The following is a 16907-nucleotide window of genomic DNA, read 5'->3' on the forward strand; positions in this document are numbered from 1 at the left end:
TTCAAACAAATTGTCAAATTTTTAAAAGGTTTTCTCTTATGGATAGTTGTACCTTTAACACTTGATTTATTAAAATGTTTAAACGCAACATAGATTCCTTTTTTCCATCTCATAAATTTTCTTAGATTCAAAATGATTGGGATCTAGTTGTGAGTCAACAAGTGAAAGTCAAGCCTTCTTTAGGACACCATATTAAAAATGTTTTGAGACACATTATGCCTTTAGAAGCTTTTGATGTTATATTAGAACGACCTGGGCAAATTAACCGTACTCTTGTTTACCAGGGTTGCTTTAATAAAATCACTTTCACCAATATAGGAAATAAGTTTCTGGTTAGTTTTTTGTCATTTTCACGACTAATGGAAAACCAACTGCAAACACATTTGAAAGAACTTTTGTTTGGGGATGAACTAGACAATAATATAAAATCCTCTGGAAAGCCTTGTGAAAGATGGCTTGAAATAAAGCAATTAGAACAAAAGATTAAGCAATTTTATGAGGTTAATATTGTCCATCTAACAAGAAATGGGTGCAAAGACCTTGGAAGCAAGGTCCTTTCTTTTACTTTTGTTATTGTTCACTTTGAACAAATACCATTTGTTTTATTGTTTTCTTATTTCTACAGGATGGTGTTTGATCCTAAAGAACAATGAAGAGAATACAAAATAAAGGTGGAAACCCTGGAGCGGAAAGCCAATATCTGAGGAAAAATTCTTTTGAAGAGGGAGGGACTGATGGAGCACCATCATAGCCACCAAAATAATCAGGCTCAGAAGAGAGAAAGTTTTGATCATAAGTTATTTTTTCTAGAGAATTCTCCTTTGGTAGCCTTGTAAAATTGTATAATTTCGGTTTTTAACTTTTGTATAGGAATTTTGGGCCTTGTATTTGGGCCATTTTAATCTAGGATTGTGGGACTTTAGAGAAGCAAAGAGGGATGCATACATGGCACACACAAGGCGCAACATAAGCTTCCAAGACAGCGCATTCCTTTTCCCTTCCTCGTCTTTCTCTCCTTCATGAAGCACATGGGGAACCTCATGTTTGCCTTTGGTTTAAGAATTTATCTCAAGTCTCTCTTTTGTTTTTCTCTCACTCTTTAGTGTAGAATCCTTAGAGATAGCTAGAAGGTTGACCTTACCTCCTTCCTAGCACGATTCTCCTACAACACTCATTGTTCCAAACCCATTTTTTATCCTATCTTCCACTGCCCTATCTTCTCCATTAAAAAAAAAATTCCAAACTGAAGAACTTTAGGAGGATCCAAGGAAAACTCCATCAAGAGGTATCTTCTTATCCTAATTCTTCTTTTTCTTCAAATTCAAATTCATCGTGTTCATCATCTGATGAAGAGGATGAAATGATATTTCTTATGAAGATCTTCTTATGAGTTGTAACTCGGTCTCTAAACGATATTTCAAACTAAAACAAAAGTTCAAAGTTTTACTTTCTGAAAATTAGAAGTTAAAAGATATCAGGTATGAACTAATGAAAAGATATCAATCTTGGAACAAACTCAATAATCAAACACTTAGAAAATTAAATATTTGGAAGAAAAGGTAACATGTTGCAAGCTTGATTTTAAAAAATAATGTAAGAGTTGCAAGGCTTTAAATCTTCTCTTTTCAAGTTCTAGACACGCATATTACAAGTTCGCACAATGTTATAATTTGACTAGTAAAAAAGAGACAAGGAAAAAGTCTTCTAAAAGAGTTAAGGGTGTTTGTCTACATTGTGGTAAGTCTGGATACACAAGTGCCAGATGTAGAAACGAGAAGCCACTTCTTAAAACTAATAGGAAAGAACCCAAGAAAAGTTTGGGTAGCAAAAGATCTTATAATTTATGTTGCAAATGTACATTAGGATAAAAGGACAGGGAAGTTGGTTCTGGAATAGTGGATACGATACAAACCGATTAATCTTTTTATATTCAAAAATAAATAGTGGAAAAACACAAACATCCAAGGAAACTCAAGATTAAACAGTGAAATTGGAGGAAAACCATGAAGAAGTAAGAATAAAAAAAAAAACAATACAAGTTGAATTTAATCGGTAGAATTGATGTTTAAACGGTTAAAATTGGAAAACAAACGGTGGAAATTATGAAGAAGGAAAGAAACAACACGAAACTGAGTAAAAAAAAATGACAAAAGAAAACCTAGCTGGAATGGAGTGTGTGAGTAGCTACTCTTATTTTCTCTTGATACCACATGATTCAAGTTGAATCTTGCATGAATTCTACCCAAAACTGTGAGTATGATGTATGGTTTTGTAGTGGAAGATGAGAGGAGAAATTTCCACTGAATGGCTTGGTGAATAGGTGAATAATTTATGGAGGCACTTTAAGTCTAGGTTCTCTTGGAACTCTAGCAAAGAAGAGATTGAGACTTTGAGAGAGAATGAATTCTAAAATGTAGATGCTTCATTCAATATTCTCCAAATAAGAATACAAATGTTCATTGGTGTTTATTTATAAAATAGAAAGGAGCATAGTAGAATGTGGCACAAGCTACATTAGAAAACCCTAATTAGGCCTTGTGTGACTTCTAGGAACCCTTGCTTGAGTTCTTAAGTGAGAGTTTCTAGAAGGTGATGTTGCTCTTTCTAGCTTGTGTTTATCCTATTCTACAATCAACTCATAAATACAAGGTCTATAATGAAATCATATTCTATATGTTTACAATTTTATACAAGTTTGTAAAGTCTAAAAGTCAAGTGAGAGTTTCTAAAAGGGGATCTTTCTCTCTCTAGCTTGTATTTATCATGTTTTTCAATCAACCCAGAAATATAAGGTCTAAAATGAAATCCTATTCTACATGTTTACAATTTTATATAAGTTTGTACAGTCTAAGAGCTATGATGTCTTCTGTAAAGGTTGGAAGTTGTATCTACTCTTAGTTGTATGTTTGGTGGCTAGAAGAGTGAGGATAATCATAAGGATCAAAGTCTGCATTCTTCAACCTCATAAAATATGAACAAGGTAAGATATTAATTATTGGTTATGTTTGAATCTCGTTTCGGGTCTCTATTAAAAATGTTGTATATGTCGGAGGACTCAAATATAACCTACTGGGCATAAGTCAATTGTGTGACAATCGTTATATGGTCTCTTCCAACAAGGACAAGTGTATAATCTCATTGTGTTATGATAAGACTATACTTTCTGCTAGTGACAAAAAAACTTTGAGATTATTCTGATGGATGTCAATAAGCAGAAGTCACTCGGGTGTTTACTGGAAAAGATAAAATATGGTTATGGCACAAAAACATAGAGCATTTAAACTTGAAATACATTTCAAAGCTTTTAAACAAAAACCTCGTCATAGGATTACCTAATCTTTCATGGGAAACTCTTCCTCTTTATGAAGCGTGCTAGAAGGGAAAGTAATTAAAATGTTCTTTCAAGTCTAAGAATTCCATGTCTATTGCAAGAGCCTTGGAACTTCTACATATGGATTTGTTCGGTCCTATAAGAACTCCAAGTCTAGGGCTTTAAAATTAAGATATGGTTTGCTAGATTTGGAAGTTCCTGTTATTTTTCTATATGATTTTTTGAAGTTGAGGTAGATTTGACTTTCTACTTTTAGTTTGGACTTTTATAATTAAACTTATAAATGTAATTTGAGCCCATAAATATGCTCATGTGTACAGGTGATTATAAATCTTATATCGACTATAGATGTAATTTTTTATTTATTTTATAAATCAAATTAAGAATTGATTGAATCTTGATTTCATAATGCAATATAGATTCAATTAAATGATATTTTAATTTGATTTTTATTTCCACTTCATTGACATTTATTTGATTTTATTAATTAATTGAACTAGTTAATTATTTAAACTTGGATTGAATACATAGGGAACTATGATAAGAAGACTTATGAATCTTGAATCTATGAATTGATTCTTTTTTCCTATACATAGTTTTTCAATAGTTGTGTTTTCAATTTTATTTCATCGTCAAAAATTAATTTGAATATGAAGAATATTAAAGATTGAATATGATAGATATGTGTCCTTTGAGACTCAATCTAAGTTGTGTTCTCTATATTGAAAAAAATGTATAAAACTTAGATGCTTTGTTTTCAAAATGACTTTGAAAATCACCTATATTTCTAATATTTGTTATCAAGAGTTGGTTCTTCAAAATTGATTGAATTTTTTTTTTATATTTTTTAAAAATTTATTTTAACATGATTGTGGGAAAACTACGTTTTGTTGATAGTACCTCGACGATCAATACATTTATTAAGATAAAGGATTATCTCCACCACATGTAAAGTTTTATAGATAACAGGATAACTAATTATGTCTATAGTGGGCTCATATGACACTCCAGAATTTACCAATCATGTATCACTACATAAAAACATATTATTAAAAGGAAAAGAAAAAATCATGGGGAACTAGATCAAGTTCAAAAAAAAAAAGCATAAATATACAAAAATAATTAATTATGTTAAATATTCTAAAAATAATTCTAAAGTATTTTCGAAAAAGAAAAACTTTTATATAATAAAAAAAAATGATTTCGCAATGCAAGTGACACAAACCGTATTACATGAAAGCAAAAAGGAATACCTCATTAAATGTTTAAAGTACATTAAAAAAAAGTCTTTACAAAAAAATATGACAATCTTAATCTGACGATCAAGTAAGAACTCTATGTAAAAAGTGTATGTTGGTAATTAATAAAAACATACCTTATCCCTCCGCATAGAGTTTATTTATAGTGTTTAGTCATTGGACCCTTGTTGTGTTAGGCCGAATCAATCAAATATCAGTTACTAACTGATCTATAGCATTATCCCTTATTTATAGGGAGGTATATTGGTATATTGGAGTATCTGAAGAATATTTATATTATTTTTCAATTAATCAGTGTGTAGTTTATTTGTCGAAAATATTTTTCACACAATTCGAGATATGAATGTATATGTCGTTATACCTAAATTAAGGTGTTCTTTAATTCGGTTGGTTACTAAGGTCGAGACTCACTCGTCTAGTACCCACGATCGACTCAAAAAAAATCTTTGTTTTGTTGACATTTTTTTTCCTTTCCCAGTTTTAGTTGATGAGTAAACTTAGCGGTAATATCGTTGGTATTACAGGTTTTCACATGTAATAGAAATCCAACACGAGTTGCCATATGGATCTTCGAACTGAGAAGAAAGGGTTTAACTATTACATTAAAATATATTAAGATAATCTTAATTGAGTCTACTTTTCTTTATTTAGGTTTTATTAATAAAAAATACAAAAGAAGATAATGGAAAAAAAATCAAAATTCACTTTAATCATTTTTATGTCTCGACTTATAATTTTCAACTACCATAATGCATTGCTTTTGAAAAATAAAATAAAAGATTAACCCATCATGAAATTTTTTGCTCTTTTCTAAAGACACAAGACATGAGAGAAGCTACCAAATAATTGGTGAGTCCACATGTTTATGTCGAACTCCTTCTCTTCCTTTTTCTTTTTGCCTTTAGCTTTCAAAAGAGAATATTTTTCATAGTTCCTAAGTTCAGAGTTCAGGACCCTCCTAATTTTGAAAGTGTTGCTACGTGTGATTAATTCAATGAACTAAATAAGTAGATGGTGATGCTCTTTTTATTTCATGGTCCCAACCAAAAGATTTAAAGTCTTACAAGGGAACACTCCCTTTCTTTTCATGTGGATCCCCCATATGCATTTGAAAGCAATGGTTTTGATACAAAATTATTTTAGTAGATATGCATAGTAATGTCGATATTCAGGACAAATTAATTTAGATTTTAATCAGTGCTCTTGAAATTTTTGTTTGATTTTAATTCTAGTTATTTTAGTTTGAATAGTGTGTAATTTTATTTTTCTTAGTCAATTAATAAGGTCCAGCATGCATGATTGTGTAAAGAGTTTGTTTATTTTAAATATGTGTCTTATGAATGATAAATATATTTAAAAATATTATATAAAAAATTACTTTAACACCAATGTATTATGTGTTGGAATAAGCTAAATAGAAGAGTGTATAAATAGGTGTGCATTTATGTTCATTTGTGTATATCATATAACACACAGTTTCTCTAATAAAGGTTTTTTAGTTTTCAATTCCAACTATCATTTAATTCCCAACAGAGTGGTATCAGAGCATAGGGAGGGGACTTGTGTGTTTTCCTGGCAGTGAGGGTAAGACTGTTGCTGGAACTTTGAGCAGAGGAGGATCTGCTGTTTTGCAAGCCAAGAATTGAAGGTTGACTGTTGTAGGTGATAACTGTCATGGCTGCATTTGGTGTGATTCCAGGGAGTCTTCCAGTGTTTGATTGGAAAGATTATGATGATTGGATTGTGAAGATGGAAGCCATTCTTGGTTTTCAAGAATTAGAAGAAGCTGGCAAGATTGGGTTTCAAGACTCAACCAAGCTTGAAACAGAGGAGCAGAAGAAAAGGTCTGAGAAGCAGTCAAAAGAAAATAAAAAGATTGATTGCAAGGCACGGATGTTACTGCATCAGTGTGTCTCAGCTGCCATTTTCCAGAAAATATCAAAAGCTGAATCTGCCAAGCATATTTGGGACATACTAGAACAGACCTATGGAAATACTGGTAGGGTTAAGAAGGTGAGGTTGCAATCACTCAGAAGACAATTTGAATTGTTGTCCATGACTGATCAAGAATCAGTGTGTGATTACTTTGGTAAAATCCAAGCAATTGCAAATTCCATGCGAGGCTGTGATGAGCAGCTGCCTGATTCAAAGGTGGTTGAGAAGATTCTTAGAACTTTGACTCCTGCTTTTGATCACATTGTTGTGGCAATTGAAGAATCCAAGGATCTTGATGAAATGACAGTAGAAGAACTCCAGAATTCTCTTGAAGCACATGAGCAGCGGTTACTTTCTAGAAAAGGTAAAGAAAAGGTGGTAGAGCAAGTTTTCCAGGCTCAAAATGATGGCAGAGGCAGAAGAAGAAGTGGTTGGAAAAAGAAAGGAAGAGGAAGAGGAGGTCAATCAAGTGATTGACCTGCTTCAAGCAATCAGAACCAGAGTCAAAATAGTGTGCAGAAGCAGAAATTGGCTGCTGGTAGAGGGAATCAAGATCATGGATCCAAGAAATTCCATGATAAAAGAAAACTGCAGTGTTATAATTGTGGAAAGTAAGGTCATTTTGCAGCTGAATGTTGGGGAGCTGATAACAGTAACAACACTGGAAAATTTTCCAAGAAAGATGAAGCACATCTAGCTCAAGAAGATGAAGATTCTGATTTAGATCAAGTATTATTGATGGCCACTACAAATCAAGATGAAGATGCTTCAAGTTGGTACTTAGACACAGGCTGTTCCAATCATATGACTGGAAACAGGGAGTGGATTATTGATTTTGATTCTAATGTCAAAAACAGTGTGAGATTTGCAGATAATAGTATGATCTTTGCTGAAGGAATTGGCAAGGTCAGATTCACTTGTAAAGATGGAAGAGTTGGTTGTATGAATGATGTCCTATATGTGCCATCAATGAAGAATAATCTTCTCAGCTTAGGTCAACTACTGGAAAAGGGATTCAAAATGTCAATGGAGCATAATTCTATCAAGATCTATGATCAGAAATCAAGGTTAGTTCTTAAGGAACCTTTGTCTAAAAATAGGACTTTTAAGACTAATCTTAATACATCAACTGCACAATGCTTGTCTTCAATTGGGAATAAGGAGGAAACAAATCTGGTGTGGCACTACAGATTTGGCCATTTGAATTTCAAGAGTTTGAACCAACTGAGCAGTAAACAAATGGTCACAGGGTTGCCACCAATCAACCTATCTCATAAGACTTGTGAAGGTTGCCTATTTGGGAAGCAATCAAGAAATATTTTCAAGAACTCTGTACTGCAAAGAGCAAAGAAGCCTTTGGAGGTTGTATACTCAGATGTATGTGGCCCTCTTGATAGCAATTCACTTGGAGGTAATAGGTATTTTCTTACTTTTGTGGATGAATTCACCAGAAAAATATGGATCTACCTATTAAAGGAGAAAGGTGAGGTGTTTGGAAGATTTGTAAAATTCTGTGCTAAGGTTGAAAGGCAATCAGGCTATGCCTTAACCATTTTCAGAACTGATGGAGGTGGAGAATTCAATTCCAGAGAGATGGAAGAATTTTGTGCTGCAAAAGGAATTGAACATGAAGTTACAGCTCCTTACACTCCACAACATAATGGAATTGCAGAGAGAAGAAATAGAACTTTGCTTGATATGGCAAGGTGCATGCTCAAAGGCAAAGGGCTGCCTCATAGCTTTTGGGGAGAGGCTGTCACCACTGCAGCCTATATTCTCAATAGGTGTCCTACAAAAAAATTGGAGGCAGCTGTACCAGAAACAATTTGGTCTGGACTTAAACCAACTGTTAGTCATTTGAAAATTTTTGGTTCCTTGTGCTACAGGCATATTCCAGATGAGAAGAGGAAGAAGTTGGAAGATAAGAGTGAAGCTCTTATCTTAATTGGATATCATCCAACAGGTGCTTACAGGTTGTTCAACCCCGTAAACCAGCAAATTCTCATCAGCAGAGATGTTGTTGTAGATGAGAATGCATCCTGGAATTGGAGTAAATCTGTAAAACAGATTCATTGTTTTTTAGAAGACAGTGAACAACAACAAGATGAAGAACATGAAAATACTGTTGAGCCAGAATCTAGAAGATCACAAAGGCAAAGATTTCCTTCTTCCAGATTAACAGGTCATGAAGTTTACAGTGATAATTTGATCACTGATGAAGGAGACTTGGTTCACTTAGCATTTGTGGCAGACATTGAGCCAATCACTTGGAAGGAAGCAATAGTTGATAGAATGTGGAAGAGTGCAATGATTGAAGAGCTGGACTCACTGGAGAGAAATGAAACCTGGGAATTAGTGGCTTTGCCAAAGGGAAAAAGACCAATTGATGTCAAATGGGTTTTCAAGATAAAACTCAAGTCTGATGGCAGCATAGCCAAGCATAAAGCAAGATTAGCTGCTAAGGGTTTTCTGCAGAAACATGGAATAGATTACACTGAAGTCTATGCACTAGTGGCCAGATTGGAAACCATTAGATTGGTGTTGCTGTGGCCAGTTCTAGAAACTGGAAAATCTATCAAATGGATGTTAAATCTGCATTCTTGAATGGAATTTTAGAAGAGGAGGTTTATGTGACTCAGCCACCAGGTTTTGAAGGAAAGGATGTCAGCCACAAAGTGTTCAAACTTAAGAAAACACTTTATGGACTCAAATAAGCTCCTAGAGTGTGGAATAAACTGATAGATTCGTTTTTGCTCAAGCTAGGCTTCACAAAGTGTTCAGTAGAATATGGAGTGTATGTAAGAGAGTCACAAAGTCAAAGCTTAATCTATGTATGTCTATATGTGGATGATTTGTTAATCACAGGGAGCTCAATGACAGAGATTGAGCAATTCAAAAATAGATTGAAGGCTGTTTTTGAAATGATAGATTTGGGAATGCTTAGCTATTTTCTGGGAATGGAATTTGTATACACAGATCAAGGTATTATCCTGCATCAAAGGAAGTACATTAATGAAGTGCTCAACAAATTCAATATGAATCAATGCAATGGAGTTAGGGTGCCTGCTGCTGGAAATTTGAAACTAACAGAAGCCTTGGAGGAGATTGCAGTAGATAGTACTTTGTGATGGAGATCAAGCTCAAGAGGACATGGAGGCCAATCAACAAGATCAAGAAGAGGTAGAGGCACAAATGGAGGACGCCCATGGAGGTCAAAGCCCACCTCAAAGGCTTACAAGAAGCATGTTCAAAGCTTTAGGAGCTAGGGGACATTTATTTTCTCTTTTTGTAATTTCTTTGGTTGAAGGTGCTTAGAGGGAAACATTAGAAACCTCTTTTGTTATAGCATCTTTTAGGCTTTAGTTAGGAGCTTTAGGAAGGGGGGTGTATTAGTAGATAGGTGTAGGAGTATAATAGGAGGTGCCAAAGTGAAGGAAAAGGTCACACCTTCCTCATGCCTTGTAAATAGGCGTCGGTTCTAGTTTATTTTAGGGGGGAAATTTGAATTGTTTAGCTTGCATTTTCAGCACCTTAGGCTATAAATAGAGGTGCTTCCTTTGTAAATTTCAGATTTGAATTTTAGAGAAAAGAAACTATACTCAAATTTTGAGTGATCATTGGAGAGCTTTTGAGCCTTCTTCTCTAGTCTCATCTTGAAGGATCCATGGTGTCCTCAAGTGGCGGCAGCACACTCATCTAGGAGCAACCATCCTTCTAGTGGCGTGATCATCCAACCATACATCCATCTTCATGAGCACTCTCTTCTCCTTCCTTTCTTCTCTTTTGTTGTTCATGTTTTGAGTTGGTGTTCTTGAGATTTTTGGTTCGGCTTTAAGTTTTCCAGCAGCTGTTCTTATTCTTCTTTGTGTTTGGTTCGGTACATTTCTGTTTCCAGCTTTCCTTTTCAGTTTTCTTGTCTTTAATTTCATTTTGTTCGGTTCAAAGTTGTTCTCATTCAATTCTATTCGGTGCCTTTGGTTTTTACCTCTTTTTGTTGGTTCAATTTGACAATAATTGGAACTTCTATATGAGTTTGTATTTTGGCACTAGTTTTGGTGAGTTCTTGTTCATAGAACCTTGATCCATTTCTATGATAAAGTGCCTAGCTCTTAACCAACTCAAGATGATTCCTAAGAATGTCAATAATCATTCTAATTGTGCTAGTGGAATCACATCACTTTGTTTAAACAGATTGTTGGAAGTTTGAGGTTCATCTGCAACAGCAGGCCTGACATAAGCTATGCAGTTGGACTAATAAGCAGATTCATGTGTAATCCAAGAGTCTCTCATATGACAGCAGCAAAGCACATATTGAGTTATCTTAAGGAGACAACAGGGTATGGCTTACTGTTTCCAGTAAGCTTGAATAAATCTGAAGACTGTTTGGAGGCTTGGAGTGATTCAGACTGGTGTGGTGATAAAGTGGGAAGGAAGAGCACCTATGGATATTTTTCAAATATCTGAAAGCACCAATTTCTTAGTGTTCTAAGAAGCAAACTATAGTTGCTCTCTCATCTTGTGAGGCAGAGTACATAGCTGCAGCAGAGGCAGCTTGTCAATGTGTTTGGCTTGAATCTGTGCTTAATGATTTAAAGCTGGATCATGTCAAGCCTGTGCAACTTTGTGTGGACAACCAATTAGCCATCAACCTTGCAAAGAATCCAATCTCACATGGGAGGAGTAAACACATAGTGACCAAGTTCCATTTCTTAAGGGAACAAGTTGGAAAAGGAAAGTTAGAAGTGAAGCATTGCAACACCAAGGAGCAAGTGACTGATATTTTCGCCAAACCACTTAGACTAGACAGATTTGAAGAACTAAGAGAGTGGTTAGGAGTTAGAAGTGTTGCAGAATTTAGCTTAAGGAAGAGTGTTGGAATAAGCTAAATAGAAGAGTGTATAAATAGGTGTGCATTTATGTTCATTTGTGTACATCATATAACACACAGTTTCTCTAATAAAGGTTTTTCAGTTTTCAATTCCAACTATCATTTAATTCCCAACATTATGCATATTAAACTTAATTTTGTGAGATATTTAGTTATCCTTAATATAAGTGCATCTTAAAAAAATTGTTTGAAAACTCAATTTTATAAAAGCAGGTGTTGGGTTGCTTTTGCAAACTTAGTTTGCGAAATTAATTTGAACCCAAACATCCTTCATCCATCTCTTTCTCATATATGTGTTCTATTCTGTGCAATATCAGAGATACTTTTGTAAAGCGAGCAATGTAATGCCAGAATGGTTCAGCCTCTCTTTGTGTGACATCATTGAGGGAGACAGAATTTTTCATCATTATGGATTTTTTATCTGCAAATACATTTGAGAATCTTGTATAAAATTTTTGAAAAAAGTATCGAATTTCTTGACATGAAGTAATATCATTATAAAGATGATCCCTTGAAAGTAGTTGGGAATGTTTTGCAATGCAATGCTTAGTTATTAGAGAAAAAGTTTGTGAGTTATATATGTAGAAATCAGAGGAACGTCATACTTCTATGATGACATGACACTTTGAGTTGAAACGATGAAAATCATAAAAAAAAAAAAAATTGGTAAAATCATTTAATTGGAGTGTTGGAACAACTTTAAAAGGCGGTTGTCGGTCATATTCATGTTATCCATTCATGATGGGAGTTATGACTCTCATTTAGTGTTGATAATTAGTGTTGGTGCAATATTGTTGTGTTCGTATCTCTTTAGAGACTAGGTCTTGTTCTTTTGTTACTCTGCTCCATTCGTATGTGATGGATTTTTTCTTGAATGTTGAGTGAAGATTGATAGAAGGTAACAAAAGACTTGTAAATTTGTGGAGGAAGTATTGAATGGTTATGGAGGTTCTTGGTTTGGGCATGAGTTTATAAGGTGTAAGGACCAAGAAAGAGGTTAGGTCAACTCCCTTGAGTTTCTAAGAATGCAATGAACATCATAGAAAAAGACTTGGATATGTGTCTTGAGAATTTAAGAAACACAGTATAGAAATTACAAGAGCCGAGTCTTTTATTTATAATCTAAAAAGACTCCTAAAAATGACTAATGAGTTCTCAAAATACTCTTCATTCCTAGCATGCCACGTGGCAATCCTATGTATAGAAAACTCTTCATTCCTAGCTTGCCATGTGACAATCCTATTTATAAAAAGCTTTTCATTCATAGCTTGTCATGTGACAATCCTATTTACAAGAAGCTTTTTATTCATAACTTGTCATGTGTTTTCGAGTGATTTGGAAAGTCAAGGAAGGAGGCGTCTAGCTTCACTCTTTAAGGAGCTTGAAGAGTCAACATGCCAAGAATAGGCGCCCTTGGGTAGTTTTGTTTGGAGATAAAGATATTCTTGTTCTAAAGTTAGCTCAGAAATATAAAGTCAAAAAATATTATTTTACTATTTACATTTTATACAAAAACTAAGACAAATATTATGTCTGAATTCTTCGAAGTTGAATCTTTCCTCTTAGTTGATCTTAATTTAGAAGAATGGTGGTTTTAGAAAGGATTTTCCTCTATCTAACTCCCCCCTTACAAAAGGATTTATCCCAGATTTGGCTTGTTTTGATCTTTTAGCCACCATGATAAAAAAATTCAGCATATTCCATCAGGTTCAAATATTCACTTGAAGAACATAGGAAACATGAGAAGAACACAAAAGATGTATAAAGGTTTTTTTTTGTTTTTGTTTATTATTTTGAAAATCTTTAAATGAAGTAAGAGTAGAAAAAGAAGTACCTCTTTTAAAAGAAGATTGTAACATACAAAAGAGGTTTGGATGATAATGATACAAGAAAATTAAGAAAAAGAAAAATGTGATAAAGGACATTTGGTTCAAGGTCAATGTACTCCTTGTTGATCAAGAGTGATCAAAGGCTTTGAAGAATCCAAATCCAAGTGTTTGATGCAAGGCTGGAGTTGCTGCTGTGTTTAGGATAGGATTTGGGTAGTTTAAATGTGTAATCCACTCTTTGTTGAATCTAAAGCTAATGTGTTTTAAAACCTTTTTGAGTTTAAAGTGTTTTTCAAACTAAGTGAAAAACAACCTGTTGTTTTGTCGAAACAACTGATTGTTTTACTCTTAAGTGTTTTTGAAAAGGTTGAAAAAAGTTTTGGTTGGTTGACTTGCTGTCAAACCAAAATAATCGATTGTTTTGTGGTTTCAATCGATTGTTTCTTTGAAAATCCTAACAGAATTCTGTTTTGTTAGTTGAGTGTGCTTTAAATGATTTCCAACTGAATACGCTCCTCTATTAAATGCTTTGACCAATCTTTGAAAGATATAAATAGTTTATTTATGTTTTATAACAAACAAGAACAACAGATTTGAGTTTTTCAGTCGTGAAAGATTGCTTTCAAGTTTTGAACATTCACGTTCAGCTTTGGGTTTTCTCAAGAGAGAGTGGAATATGATTACATCTGTATTGATTTCAGATTGTTCTGTAAACAAATGTAATTCGTTATGAGTATTCTGTAAATTCTGGTGTTGTTGCCAAGGAGTGTTGTGTGCTCTTGAGGTGGTCAAGATCAACATTTTTTTTTTTGTGTTGTGCTAAAGAAAGTGTGTTTCTTGAAGGGTTCAAGGTCACTTCTTTGGTGGTTTGTGTGTAATCTGTTGTGATTGCTTAGTGGATTGCCCAGTGGCTTCTGGGGACTGAATGTAGCTCTTGGTTTAAGAGTGAACCGGTATAAACTATTTGTGTATCTTTTTCTTTTCTTAAACTCATTTAAATTCAGTTGTTATTGTTTTACTGGTATAAACAACCGATTGTTTTTTTGGTACTTTGTTATTTTGTGCTTAATTTCTTGGCTTACTGAATTTATGATTTAGTTTCATACAAGGATTTTGTTTGAGCTGAAAATTTTTTCAAAACCCCTCTTAAAGAAGTACTTTTACTTATATATTTTTTTTTCTGTGTTTTGTACCTTATGAATTTTCCAAAAACTTTTTATCTTTTTGTGCTATTTCAAAAACATCTTCCCAAGGTTTTTTAACAAAATCTTATTCAACTCTAGACATAAAATTTTCTTCAGATCACTCCTTATAAAAGTGTTCTAAAGAAGATAAGTTCATTTCAATGTTTAGTTCAACTCTCCAAAAAGAATTTTGTTTAAGTTCTTTTCTTCTTTAGTTTTCAAAACTTGAGATTCTAAAAATTCTTTTTCAAAAAACAATTTGAGTGTCAATTAAAATTTTATCATTATGAGTTGGAAAAGATTGATAATCAGAAGACGTTTCAAAACTATGTTTTTCTTTATCATTATTAAAAGAGTTTATAGGACACTCAAGAGATGGAGTATAAAAAAATGTGACTTTTTTTCTCTCTTTTTTCTTCTATTTTTCTAACAAGATTTTGTAGTTTTTCTTCAAACTTTTTTTCTCTTCTAACATATTATTTTTATCCCTCTATAAATTTCTTACCTATTGTAATAAATTTCTTTGGATCTTGAAAACTGGATGTAGAAACAAGGTTCAGCAAAGGATATCTTCTTATAAGTCCTCTCCCTTAATTATGGTTTGGAAGGGTAACTCTCCCCCTTGTAATCATTCCTATGGTATGAGGTGTTAGAGTATGGAGCTATATAATGGTGGTGATGATACAAAGGCAGAAAAACTTTCTTCTCATACATGCCTTCAATTCAATCCAGTTTAACATATCCTATTTACGATCAATCCTAATATCATATTGTCTTTGTTTCTACCCAGAAATGGCATGATCTTGGAAACATTGAGTAACCATGGAAAATCTTGTAAATCCAGCTACTTGATGGTTTTCAAAAAATTGATCAACCTTCGACTCTAAATATACCTTCGCATTTTTATGCCCACAAAAATAAAGGAGGCTTATTTCAGGTTCAATAGAATCTTGGATGAAAAAATTCCTATAATATGTTCGTTTCTTATGTGAATTCTTTCTATATTTATAATCTTCAACCTGAATTTTAGATCTTTCTCTATTTTTTTTCTTGGAATTTCATAAATTTTGAAAACATTTTTTGCAAATCAGACATTTCTAATGTTTGTTTTTGTTAGTTTTTTCATGTATCATAGACATTATTAAAAACATTGAATATGAAGATTACCATGAACACTAGATTGATGTAATGGATCAGCCATTGTTGAATCTAAGAATGGCTCTAGAATGAATTACAAAATAAAATTCTAGAATGGACAGACACTAAACAATCTAGAATTTATACAAATTTTTTCAAAAACTATTTTTGTATGAAATTTTTATCTAAGAACATCAACACAATATGTGATCAATCGCAACAAATTTTGCGTCAAACAGATGTATACTTGATGAGAAACAAATCAAAATCCTTAGCACTATGGTTCAGAAATTGAAACTATTTTTCAACACTGGTAGAGAGGACCCAAAAATTTATTGCAAAATAAATTAAAATAAATTTGAGGCTCAAATTTTTAGCACAAATGGAAAACATCATAAGAAAAACTTAAAACTTTGGGCAAATAAATTTCAGACCGAGAACAATCAACATAGAAAACTTGTTTTTCTTGGCAAAAAAAGTCCTGGCTTTTCTTGTTTATATTTTATTTTATTTTTTGAGGTGCCTTTTTAACTAGATTTAAACAACATCACAATGAACTTTTGTAAATTTTAAAGATTTTCTTACTGAAAAACAAACTCGGAATAAATTGTCAAAATTGAAACAAAAACTTGAAAAATATAGACAAGAAGAAAAACCTACGAATCCAAAAATAATAAGAACAAACTACAAGACACAATGAAAAATTATGTAATAAAAAACACTAATGAACAAATAGTACTCATGAAATCAAATATTACAAAAGAAAAAGACTCAAAAGCTTATACAAATTTTATGACAAAATCACTGATATCTGGTGTGTGCTTCTAAGAGGCATTTTAACAAATATACAATAAGTGAAAAACTATAATTATGTGAAAAGAAAATATTTGAATACTTAAATATAATACTTGAAGTCAGTTAATAAATCAAATTACATGTAAACTAAAACTACTATTCAATCAAAGCTTATTGTGTTGGAAGCAATTCCTTGAAGCATGATAAGAAAATTACTTTCTTCCATCACAACATATGCTCAAGAAAAAACTTAAACAAGACACATGACTCTAAAACAAAGGTGTTAGAATTCTTAGTGTGAGTTTGAGTGCCACATTGAGCAGGAATAAGCAAGATGAGTAGTATCATAAAAAGAAGGCCCACAAACCCATTGTCTTAAGGTTTTGGGTTAGAGATGGCGCCTCTTATATGATTTTCTCATAGCTCATTGGTGTCAAGTCTCTCAATCATTTCCCTTCATAAGAACCTAACAAACTGGTGCAATGAATGTGAATCGAAGATGTAAGTGGACTAAGAATCATAGAGTTGAGGATTTTTTATACCAAAAGT

The sequence above is a fragment of the Phaseolus vulgaris genome, chromosome 4 (assembly GCF_051622355.1).
Source record: "Phaseolus vulgaris cultivar YP4 chromosome 4, ASM5162235v1, whole genome shotgun sequence".
Taxonomy (NCBI): Eukaryota; Viridiplantae; Streptophyta; class Magnoliopsida; order Fabales; family Fabaceae; genus Phaseolus; species Phaseolus vulgaris.